We start from the raw sequence: 13,120 nt of genomic DNA on the forward strand, positions 1-13,120 counted from the left end.
AAACCACTGATATTAATTATTATTACTGGTGTTTTATATCATATTTTCACATTCATATTTTTCTTTGTGTAAAATCTATATCCGAAAAATAAATAATTCTGGCAGAATAAATGTATATATAGTAAAATAAATATAGTGGAGTAAAAATTGTATTTTCCTCTGAATTGTAGTAAGCATAAAGTAGTATATGGTACCTCAGGAAAGCAGGTACACTGCGTTTTAACAGCTTAAATTTCAATGTGTTACCGTAATAAAGAATTTCCCACAAACAGAAAGGCAGCAGATTTATCCCGATTATCTGAAATTAAAATGTCTACTCCCAAACCAAGCCATACATAGAAGAGCAAAACTAAAGTACTGTGACAGCAGCAAAGCAGGACTTACTAATATTTGCTCTGCTGACTCATATCTGTTTAGTTTCCTTTGGTATTAAGCAAATATTCTCACATCCGGCCACTGAAGGCCATTTGGAGAGTTGCTCTAATCATACCTCTCCTTTCACATTGGGATAAAAAAGGCTGAGGTGCATTCAGCAAACAAAATCAAAAAAGGAAGCTTTCACTTCAGCCCATCTTTATGGTCTACTGAGACAGCAGGTGGTTAATGTGTTGATTTGATCCAAGTCACTTTCAAATAAACAATAATGATCTTCAGAGGCCAGATACACTCCCAAATAATAAAGTACATAATTATACCTCTAGGGCTACAATGGCTTGTCAATTTGTACCCTTGGCATAGGGTACATATTTGTACCATTTTGGTTTGTACCTTATAGAGACCAGTCTTGTACCTGACAATTTTGTACCTTTATTTAACAGTACAAAAATAGACATTTTAAAAGGGGTACAATAGTTCACTATAATGATTTTATATATATATATATATATATATATATATATACACGCACAACAAATTCTGAATTAAACACATCAGAATTCATTAAATCCTTTTCATTTTCACATTTTACAGCATTTCATTTTTAAACACAATGTCAAAACTGTGACAAGTAAGCTGTTATCATCTGAGCAAGTGTCATTTGCCTGGAAGTTAACCAGCTCACCGATGACCTGCTCGGCCTTGTGGACTGTGACAACAGGCGACTCCATAGTGATCCTTCGTCGTCAGAGCATCTAGACTCTCTGCGACACCACCTGTTACACTATGTCATCTGTATCCATCTGAAGATTAATAATCCACCCTGTCTGTTTATTAACCTGTAAATGTATTATTTATTAAACTGTATGCTGTCCTTGCTTACCCCCATTTTAAAAACACCAGTGTTATCATCTGCATTGTTCTGTGCATTTGTGTGTAACCACCTCTGAGTTGGCCTTCGATAGACCTATCTAAGTAGACCATGTTGGGTTGCAAATGTTTATGGGGCATTAATTATCATTATTGGCAGCGACATCCCCTAATTTTGCTCATTATTTCTATTGACTGGAAGTGGGGGCATGAAGCCAAGTTCTGTGATGATTATAGAGGAGAAACAGTGGCAGTTTATGCAGTCCATGATACTGATGGACAGGCTTAATTGGTAGTTTGAACTGGTTTTCCAAGAGCATCCAAATTTAAACCCCATGGACTCAATTTCATGACTTGCAGTTGTTAGAGGAGAAAAACAGCTGAGACTATATAGTCAAGTCAAATGTAATTATATAGGGCATTTCATACAATGTCAGCTCAGTCCACTCCACACACAACAAATATAAACAAAATAAAATAAATGAATGTATATTTAAAGACCTATAATAAAAGAAAAACATTCATAAAATAAATCAGTCCTCTGCCCAGCCACCAACACAAACCCACAGAGAGAGAGACAAATGGACAGACAGAGAGATGGGTGCACTAGTCGTAGGCCTGAGAGAACAGGTAGGTCCTAACGCCTGTTTTTAAAAGACAGCACAGTTGTGGCACATCTTATATCATCAGGCAGTTTGTTCCATAGAGTGGGCCCATATTAACTGAATGCACCTTCAACAGATTTACTGATCAAGGGTACAGTTAGGAGACCAGTGAGCACTCTGGCTGGAGCATTTTGAATGAGCTGGAGTCATCCCACAATCTTTTTAGGAGGTCTGGCAAAAAGGGCATTACAGTAGTCAGGCCCAGAGGAGATGAATGCGTGAAGCCATTTTTCAGCATCTGGTTGAGATAAGATGGATTGGAAAAAATTTAGGTGGTAAATATGCTTATGCTTAATACACAATGTAGCTTGTGGAGTTCTGAATCCAGGATTTATTTCTAACCTGCTCACTGGTTTTAAGAGACAGCGAGTTCATTTGTTAGTGGTCTCTGTGGTCTCTGACCCCTAGCGCCACCACCTACCACGACTCAGTCTTGTCTTTACTCACCTCTGCCAAGTCCTTCCAATTATATATTCACTGAAATGACCAATAACACATGGCCATAAATATTTTACGTATGTGCACATATTTCTTTACTTATAGGAATGCCTGTTGTTGATATACTATAGTAACTATCTGAGCTATAATTCTTAAAAACACCTCATCATACAACTATGGTTTAGTTATAGTTGTTGTAAGGAATAAATATGTTAATATTAAGGTGGACTTGTATGATTATATTTTTAGATGCATGCTACCCTGCTCTAATGGTAAGGATAATAATGGACATTTCTAATCCATTTTTCTAATTTAAAAAGCCCATTATTTGATTAAAACCTTTTTTCCTGTATAAATGAAACTCTCCTTTGATTCAATATTATATAGCTGCAGTAATGTTACTGAAAGCTTCAGGATTCCCGCAATCCTGGGACCACAGTTCTTTTGCTAAGGTGTAGGCACACACTCTGTGATGGTTGGGGTAAGGGTAATTGGCTTCGGAGGGCTGTCAAGAGTAGTGTAGCCAGCTAGCTAGCCAGCCAGCTAGCTGGCAGTATCAAAGTAAACAAGGGTCCTACAAATGCAGTTCTGGTCCTTGGATTGCGGTCCTGAAACTGCAGTCTCTGGTACTGCAGCTACATACTACTCCTTTGAATCAGTTGCAGCTGCTATAAAGCCTCCGGCCACCAGTCGCAGCGCTGCTGTTGTCACTCTTCTTGTCAGGTGTAGAGAGGAAGATATCTGGCCCCATCTTTGATATCAACTTGGACAACCTGCTCTCTTGGTTTAACGTCGTTTGTGGCATTTAGGGAAGTGATTGTATTCTGGTTTTCATGTAAGCTGACAGTTATCTAAAGCCTCATTAAAAGTGCTCTACCAAATATGCTGACTAAATATTCTTAAATTCTAAAAAAGAGCTGCTTGTCTGGGGCATGCTTACCCATAATGCCAATAGGCAGCTTTTTCAGTAAACAAGGTAATCTGATAAAATGCAGGCTATGGTCTAGGGTTTACAGGAAATGCTGTTCATTATTGGCCGCTAAACAGACACTTCATAAACAACCATATTAGTTGTATTTTTTTTTTTCATTTGAACATATAGAGCAAAACACAAAACATACTGAGGTTTTCTTACTCCTTGAACAAAACGCTTAAGTTCCGGTTTCACTTAGGCTCTCCATGTGGGATGATTCATTTGTAGCCTTTTGGGTTTTTAGCTCATAGTCCATTCCATTTTGGTATCTTCAACAGCTGTTTCTATGGAGAGCTTAACAGTGACATGTTGTTACATTACACATAAACACAAACGTCAGGGTAAACCATTACTGGACATGCTTGTTTAGAGTCGTGTATGAGATGGTCTTGTTTACACCCATTCCAAGTGCATTTTGCCTGACACATGTTGGAAGCTGTCTTCACTTTTCAGGCCACTGTAAACATTTAGCACTTGAGCTGCAGCATCCAGTCTTTATTTTTTTTATTTATTTATTTGTACATACAGTACTTATCACACCCATGACTCAGGGCTGTAGATGAGAATATGGGATGTTGGTATTCTATCAAGTTCTTTATACGTAACACTTTAGTGATGATTGATCTTTCTATCTTAACAGCGGTTGTTTTAATAGGTCTAATACAGGATACCAAAATACTGTAAGAACTTTGGAGCTGATACTGTGCAGAGATGCTCTCCATACAGCTAGAAGGCAGTTCTTCTCCCACATGAGTGACTGACTTTTTTCTAATCTAGGGCAGACTTAATTTGCATGTTCTCCCCGTGTCTGCGTGGGGTTCTCTCCAGGTGCTCCGGCTTCCTCTTGCCGTCCAAAGACATGAAGGTTAATAAGTTAATAGGTTAACTGGTGACTCTAAATTGCCCTTAGGTGTGAGTGTGAGTTTCAGTGGTTGTTTGTTTGTATGTTCCCTGTGATGGACTGGCAACCTGTCCATGGTGTACTCTGGCCCAATGTCAGCTGGGATTGGCTCCAGCGACCCTGCACGGATAAGCGGGTATAGATAACAGATGGATGGATTGGGCAGACTACTTAATTTAATGTACTGTGACTTTTATTGTTGTAGAAACCATGAGCCCATCCTCTCTGCCCCTGCTGTCCTGAAAAACCAGATCCAGCACTGGACCAATGAGGACTGGTATAAGGGTGTTTGAGTTGCTTGCCAACCCATATGGAGGACGACATCAACAACCTGCTTAATAAACACCTTAGACAGAAGGACTAGATCAAGCCTGTGGACCAGAACCTTCATGACCCAGCTTGTGACTCATTTAAAATAGTAGAGCCACTTAGATGTGTTCATAGCAGTTGGCTGCACTAAGTGAGAAAAACTGTGGTAACATTACTTTTATTCGCCAGCTAGTCTGTCTGGCCGGTGCTTGTGAGTTGGCATTTTATGGTTAATGGTAGTCTTACGTTGTTGTACTGATGTAGAGGCCAAGAATATGTTCTGTTTGGTAACACTGCCTCAGGTCTGTATCGCAGATGCACACGTGTGATAAAATATGTCAGCAATTAATAAATGAAACAAACAATAAAAGGCAATATTTTTCCACATGGTTTTCCATCCTTAAGGTTTGATTGGCGCCCTTTTAATTATGTCATTTAATCCTCCCCTTCTGCTGTGGTTTAATGGCACCCGACTGGAGCATTAGTGTCACCAACTGTTTATCTTGATTAACCAACTCTTAATATTAGCACACAGTTTAACAGTTCACAACTTCTTTGGATGAGCTTTTGGAAATGTAAGTATAAAGGAAGCAATCTGTCTCTGTCCTTCGAGTATCTTGACAACCGTTCATTGATCAACTTCGCACTTGGTGAGTGTATTGCTAAGGATCCCAGGAAATGCAGTGTCGAGTGTGTTGGATGAGCTGAGAAACTTCACCCTGCAGAGATGGAGAACCCCCACAGTTCTAGACACGTGACGCTGTACACGTGCATTTTTTATGATTACATCACGATCAAAAACTAGCAGGTCAACAACTTTACTAACACAGCCAAACATCAAGTGTGACAACACAGGACATAGCGATATTAACCCGTCTAACAGAAAGGATGCTAGCTCGGCGTCTGCCTTGCAGCCTTTTATTTCACAAAGCTCTCGCCAACATCCAGGAGCTTGGTCGCTCTATTTTTCTCTTCTAAGCTTCCTCCGTCAACGTCTTCTTCGGGTCTCTTCACCTCTGCCATTAGTTAACATCACGTCCATAATGTTAATGTTGCATAATGTTGCTGGAAACTTGGGTGGCAAGCTAGCCAGCAAAGCTAGACACCAACCAACGCAAGAGCACTTAAAGTAACGTTACAGATTAAGTTTGCTTACATAAACTTACCTAGTGGCTAAACCTCTGGCTGATTTTGCTCAAGTCAGCAACTTTTTTAACACATGCAAACATCAAGCAAGAGCAACAACACAAGACACAGCAAGCCCGCTAATAAGTTATTACTGACTAGTCATCATCATCATCTCTTTTAGCTCACGCCAACGAGTAAAAGCCAGCTCAATATTTACTCTTGTCCAGTTTCTTGCTCGGTCACTCTTTTCTCTTCCTCTGACAGCGTTTTCTTCAGAACTCTTCGCAGCCTCTGCCATGATATCCATACTGAGAATAACGAGCTAGCTTACATTCAGAACTTACATTGTACATTCTAAAGTCTTTGCTACTTCTTATAGCTTGCTTGCAGAAGAGTATTGCTGGTGTGATGTGGTGCCGTAAAGCAATAGATTTCTTGCCCGGGGTAGCTGGCTAGCGATATAGCAATAAAGATTTCACTTTCATATCTGGATGAAAAACTTCTTAGCGTTAGATATAAAATTTGCACTACATTTGAATGTAAACCTGGCACTTCAAACCATCAGTGTCAGTGCAATTCACTGACATAACAATAGTCACATGTATCCCAGGCAATAATTTGACATAGCCTATGGGAAGGCACACTGGAATGATATGACTAACATCTTTGTTAATTCCTAAGCTGAAACACCAGGCAGGTAGCATCATGCACTCCCAACACAAATGGTGCAACAGCAGTGAGCTGTGTCAGTGAAGTATTTGTAGCCGATAGATGGCAGCAGGTGATTTCAACTTTGCAGCTAATAAACGTTACACTATCTTTTCTTCCCCTCCACAGTTAAATGACTCACCTTTCAGTTGAGTCAGCATTTTGTGTTTGTCAAAGAACTTTAGAAATGTGCAAAAAAGTATAGGCCTCAGTGTGTGCGGCGGGAGCTCAGCCTTCTGCAGCTGCGGTGACTGATTCAGGCAAAAGCTGCTCAGAGCACAAACCGTTCCGAGTTCACACTGCTGGCAATTTGCAGCCGCCGCATGAATAGAAAGCAGTGGAGGGCATTCTTCACATAGCCATTCTGAACACATATTTCACATCTTTGTTCATGTGGGTCTTTAATCCCCTTTGAACTGAATATCAATTAACAAGCACCTCTTTATAGTCAGGTTTGAGAATAGCTGATGGTAGATTGCTTCCCATTAATGGGGCTCTCTGAGTGTCCTGCCCTTGTTGGGCTGTGTTTTATGGTCAGATAAAAGTTGTGCAGGGAGAAAAATGCCATCTGGGCTCTGTGCCAGCGGCTGGTGTTTCACAGCAGCTACTGCCTCAGCCCGGGATGGGATGAGAAACTTGGTGGGACAAGTGTTCTGAGGTGAGGAGGGGGAGCCTCTCAAGGTGCCACTTCCATGGAGACGCAGTTGGGCTAAACAAGACTTCCATTGGTGGACACACAAAAGGTCAGGTGGCTGCCTGACTGCTTCATTACTGGAAGCCCAGCAGCCGCCACCAAACTGCTGAGATCTGCTCCTTTGGGCCGCCAGTGAGGGCAACGCTAATCAACATCTTGTGTTAATGAGTGATGTTGAGCATGAATCTTTTCTTGTGGGATTGGATACGTTACTGCGGTTGGCTCGGTCGCCTAGGAAATAAGCATCCCACTGTAGGCAGCAGGCTGTGTGCACTTTACCTCAAATCTTTTTGAGTTAACCCCGACCTCAACACTGAGCATGCTTTCTGTCACTTGCTTTTGATTGTTTAAACTCGTTTTCTTGCCTTGCTGACTTTCATGAGTCAACAGAATGAAAGTGAGGAGAGTCAGCTCAGAGAGCTCTGTTTCCAGCACTCTGTCTTTAGGCGAATTTGAAGACAATGGGGCAAAAAGGCAGCGAGGTCACCTCTTACTTGACCATCCCTCCCTCTCTCTACTCCTTGTGCTCTATGTGTTCTCTCTAATCACAGACACGGGGACTCCTGGATTGTTTTCTGAAAAAGCATAAAGTGCCACCAGTCTCCTTTTCAAATGCACAGTGTGGCGCTGCGTTCGTGATCTGCATTCAATCAGCACATGTGGAAAGGACCCAACATGTGTTTGCCCTGATAAGCCTGCAACAGCATGAAGCGATGACATCACAAGATGGTCACAAGGAACAGCAGACCCTAAGCTGCTGTAGCTCTTTATACGACCAGTGATGAAAATATAGTGATACATTTATTTTTGTCTGATCTAAATGGAGTGACACTATCAGGACAGATACAAACAAGCCTAAGAACGAGAAAGACATCTTTGTCCACCAGCCAAAAGAAGGCTGTTTAATAAAAATAGTACCACAAATGAGGTGGTTGATGAGAGAGGCAGAGTCACTCGTGATATACTGCTAAAACCAGCAAGACATGAGGGTTGGGTTGAGATAAAATAATTGAAAAGCGGTATGCGAAAATCTGCAGCTGTATTCCTAAAATGTTATTTTATGATTTTTGGAGAAAATGAACAACTTAAAATAGTGGTAGTTTTTGTATAATGACAGTAATTAGTGTGGATTTACATACGCAATAAAATGCATTATTGCCTCTGGTTAATCTCTCATAATAAGTTCTTAATTAGTGTTGATGAGGTAACTCTTTAGTGCTATTGAATATGTTTCTTTCAGAAGCAGCCAATAAGAAATGAAGTCATAAACACAGGGTGAAGGAAACGAAGCAGGACCAAAAGCACTCCCACGAAAAGCACTCCAGACATTCAGCATTCAATTTCCCATTTAGGCAAAGTCACAATCAGCAAAAAGAGTGTACTGGCTGATGCATTTAATATGTGAAGAAACATTCACTGAAACCCAAGGCCATAAATCATTATACCTTAAGCTCTTTCAGCCCACAGTTTTCTTCTTTAATTTGCCCTCCTTCCCCCACCTCGTGGCCCAGATCACTGAGGAACTCACTAAGAGCATTGTTCCTCCTGCCAGCTCACTTGGCATATCTAGTTTTATTTAGAACCCTCCGGCTGTTTGGCAGGAGGAGGGAATAAGCGGTGTTAAAGGTATTTATGAGGTTGTCCTCAAAGAACCTTTCTTTGTATCGACAGTTTGACTAATGCATGTGACAGTAAACTTGAAGTTGGCAGCAGCTACGAAGAAGTTGTCTCTATGACTGATGCTGGTTGTGATAGCTGCCAAGCCAACATGTATTAATTATAGGAGATTCTAAACAGACTGATTTTCATGACAGACAATGTTTGGAAACTAACTAAATAACCAGGGTGTTAATGATTACAATTCCCCAAAAGGTTTAACTTCAATCAAAATCCATATTCTTAAGATGGTTAACGAGCATCAACAGCAAGTAGGCCTATATAGTTAAACTAAGTCTCAAAGGGAGCAGGACAAAAGGCTGGAGGAGTATCCTGTTGGACCAGTGGTCAGGGACACATACCACATTCCTGCAGTGTCCCTTGTTTGAATCCTGTAGGCGGTCTATGTTACACATTGTTCCCCTTTTCAAACAGAAATACTTTTAAGCTGTATTATTGAATTCCCTCATTTTTATTAGATTTTTTTCTTATTTCAGAAAATAAAATAAAAAAACCAAAGCAACATCTTAATATTTCATCCAGGTTAAAACATAAAACGGTTCTCTGTCATTGTACTCTGCTGCAGTTCCCTCAATTCCTGATGTTAAAAACAAGCCTATGTAAAGTATTTAGCAAAAGCATCAATTTCAGAATCACTGTGGAAATTACAGCTATATTTTACTACGGTCACTGATGCAAACATCGGTGACAGGCTGCTTAAAACTCAAATTGGAATTCACAGACACTGCCAAGAGCCCAATTTAAGGCGTGCATACCAAATTATATACAAACCTATCAAAAGCTGAGAACATCCTACTGCCATAGTGGCCAGTGTAGTCAGACCTGTCTGCATGTCTGTGTCACTATGAAAATTGCAGCGCCTGTTTCCTATTCTAACCCGCTGTCATATACAGACGCTTTCTCACGCCCCTCGGCATCTCCTCCGTCACAAACTGTTAGTAAGGCAGGCCTGCAGGTAGGTTCCGTAGTAAGTAGTCACGTGATGTAACTTTAAATAAGTGAACGACGTTTCACACGGGGCACAAACAAGCAGTTGGTAAATGATGACCCAGATTTAAAACTAATTCTAAACATTCCCATACTGACATCTGTCTACTATAATGCCTCACTGGCAACTGTGAGATGGAGCCATGAAAAATAACAGAACAAAACAGCAGAATAGTCAGGAATTTAAAGGCAGGGGATGAAAACCAAGCTGCGGCTTTAACCTTGAAGCTTGGTAGACATGCAGGAGGCCTTGTTTGAATGAGTTTGTTTATGTCAGCCTCAAAAAAAAAGAAGACAGATATGTGATATTATTTTGAACATTTTCCCCACAAACTCCCCTATAATCCACTGTGTTCCAAGCTCATTTCCTTGCATAAGGTAGGCGAATTATATGACAGTTTGTCAGTGGTTAGTCTGTTGTAGGTTTGCTTAATTGACAGTGATTTTACTAACGTTAGGCTAGTTAATGTTATATCAAAATACAAGTTTTGTTAAATTGACTCATTTAGCTCTAACCATAGACTGTATATAAAAGGCTCTAACTAATTAACTGGCATTATCTTACCTATAGAAGCTAACATCAGTAAGCTAGCTAACGCGAAGCTGTCTCACTGTTCTCTCATTTGGTTAAATGATGCTACAGTTAAATTTGTAGAAAGGGGTGTGAAAAGGTTAAAGCTTGTCAATGTCAGTAAGCTAATGTTATTAGTTTACACCATTCACTAGGTGCAAATTACTTTAAACCGTGTTACACCTCAAGGTTACAGTCAGTTGTACAAGTGAAACATTCATTTTGTAAAGAAAAAGGCAGGTTGACAGGAAAATTGCTGCCCCCGCCAACACAGTTTACATTTGGAGCTGACATCCCACTAACAACAGAGGAAACCAAAGGGTGAGTCCAGTCAGTTTCATTTAGCCTTCCTTCATCTGCTTTATTCTGAGCCTTTCATTGGATTTCTCATCACCTAAAGAAGGATTTTTTAAAGACTAATCAGACAGAAGAAACACTGGGGCTTCCGCTCTCCTGCTGATGAACAATGTCATGAATGTTCTATTTTATAATAACCTCCATCTCTTGAGGCTAGAGTAGCTATTGGCTTCTTTCATATATTAAATGACAGAATGAAGAAGTGGATAGTATATTAATGCTACAGCTTAGAGACACTGGCAATTAATGTTTTCTTTGTTTTTCCTTTTTGTATTTCTGTCTTAATTCAGTGTTCTGACAAATTATAGAGTTATAGAAACTCTGACTGGCATTTTTAACTGTGTCAAGCCGATGTGATTTGTTTATAACAATTCCCAATAATTCCCTTGTGTTTTTGTCCACTTCATGTCATATCGATGACTCCTCTTAGGCCACAGAAATCCATGTAATAATGTTTCAATTATGGAAGATACACTTTTTTGATAAAGAGTGATTGGAACAACACAGATTACCGAAGGAGCTGTCATAGCCCGTTTACTTGGAGTGACCGCTACTTAAAGTGGTAACCTTAAGTACTGGGAATCGCCTTTTAATCTGACTGTGGCCAGTTTGATTCCCTCAGTGAAATTGAATATGTTCAAAAGTGTTATGTTTACATTGCAGTCATTGCTGCTTACATTTGACTAATTCAAAGTGACCACTGCTCATGAAGTAACTAAACTAAGGAGCTAGAATCCAGATAAATGTGTGCACATGATGCCGTTCTTTCAAATGATCTTTTTCACCCCCTTCAGTCTGTGTAGAAAAATCAAGAGCCTGTGATATTGGCAAGTCTTGTGTATCTCTGCTGTATCATGGTATTGTGGTATTGGGTGTTTCTTCATAGCTTTGACTTGACAGTTGACATGCTGCATACGCACTCAGTATGATGATGTGTCTTGACATTGCAATGAATCCAGACTCCCTGATACTCAGTCTCTTTGTGTCTACACAGTCTGTTTATAGTATTATAGAGTGTAGCCTTGCTGGGCATGTCATATTAAAACACGTAACTTTCCCATAAAGAGCAGGAGGGCTGTCAAAGGTTGAAGATCAGTAATCTGCTGTGAAATCTTAACAGTGGTGGCGTCAAACATTGACAATCACAGAAACAGATGCCGTGAGACCTTTTAGCACAGGAAATATCCATCCATCCATCGTCAACCGCTTATCCTGCGTACAGGGTCACGGGGGGCTGGAGCCAGTCCCAGCTGACATCGGGCGAAAGGCGGGGTACACCCTGGACAGGTCGCCAGTCCATCACAGGGCCACACATGGACCAACAACCACTCACACGCACACCTAAGGACAATTTTAGAGACAGCAATTAACCTAGCCTGCATGTCTTTGGACAGTGGGAGGAAGCCAGAGCACCCGGGGAGAACCCACGCAGATACGGGGAGAACATGCAAACTCCACACAGAAAGGCCGGGGCAACCGGGGTTTGAACTCACAACCTTCGTGCTGTGAGGCGACAGTGCTAACCACAGGAAATATGTTCTACATAAAAAGATAATGATAATTAAAATGCCTTTCTTTCTCTGGAAAATAAGCACATCCTTTATCTTCTATCGTGCTGAATCCCAGGAAGGTCAGGTGAAAAACAATGAGACGTCAAGCATGAGTGCAAATTCATGCAATTCATGCAAATTCCTATCCTGCTAATGTAACACCACCTATGCCTGCTTATTCCCCAAAACTTCAGTTATCCCCAAAACACAAACATTTGTTGCATGTAACCAGGACTGAAACTGTTTATTCCTTTTTTTTATAACAGATGCCTAGGTCAAGAGGAGAACATATTCTCAAATCTGGCTACGACCGACCAGTAACTGAACAGGTATGTGTGTATTCTTACCTGCGGAGGGCAGCAGCAGGCTTGAGATGCATCTAGGCTGCATGCAGTGTTAAAAGAAGAGTAAGAATCGGAAGGCGAGTCCATTTTTATGAAAACCTCATTGCACATCTGCTGTACCTCAAGCCTTGCCCTCACTGCCCAGACCTTTTAAAGTCATATTCACCAGTTTTCAAGTTACAGGGCTGAAGCAGATTCATCTTAAGCGGACTCAACAGAATGAAAGTGAGGAGATATGCTTTAAAGAGATAACTTTAGAAATATTTTTTCAAGAATATCTAGTTTAACTAGGATTAGATCTGGTCACATACAATTATTATACATAAAGCTTAGGGTACTTTTGTTGATGGAAAAATGTGTACAACTTCCAACCCAGCTCAGCTCTTAAACCTTTAAATAGTTTTTAGTCTTATAGTCTTATTTGATGTGCTCACTGACAGCAAGATTAAATTACAGCTGATGCTGTAGATACTGTAAAAGGCTTGTGAGGGTGATGAGAAAGACTTGTTACAGTTACAACAATGTACGCTAGTTTACAAAACATTAATTTTAACAATTTGTGGAAATATTGAA

At 40.4% G+C, this 13,120-nt stretch overlaps 1 long non-coding RNA gene across 1 annotated transcript in view; it reads left to right on the forward strand.

The window, feature by feature from the left end:
• The first annotated feature begins 9,771 nt into the window (after positions 1-9,771).
• The window catches only part of LOC119894908, a 29,037-nt gene continuing 25,688 nt past the window's right edge, over positions 9,772-13,120 (forward strand). The window contains exons 1-3 of the long non-coding RNA XR_005442998.1: positions 9,772-10,103; positions 10,527-10,617; positions 12,470-12,532. This is a non-coding gene — a long non-coding RNA (uncharacterized LOC119894908). The remainder of the gene's footprint in view (positions 10,104-10,526; positions 10,618-12,469; positions 12,533-13,120) is intronic.

This window comes from Micropterus salmoides, unplaced genomic scaffold (assembly GCF_014851395.1).
Source record: "Micropterus salmoides isolate LMB-PRFRI ecotype aquatic unplaced genomic scaffold, ASM1485139v1 Ms_hic_scaffold_9, whole genome shotgun sequence".
NCBI classification, from domain to species: domain Eukaryota; kingdom Metazoa; phylum Chordata; class Actinopteri; order Centrarchiformes; family Centrarchidae; genus Micropterus; species Micropterus salmoides.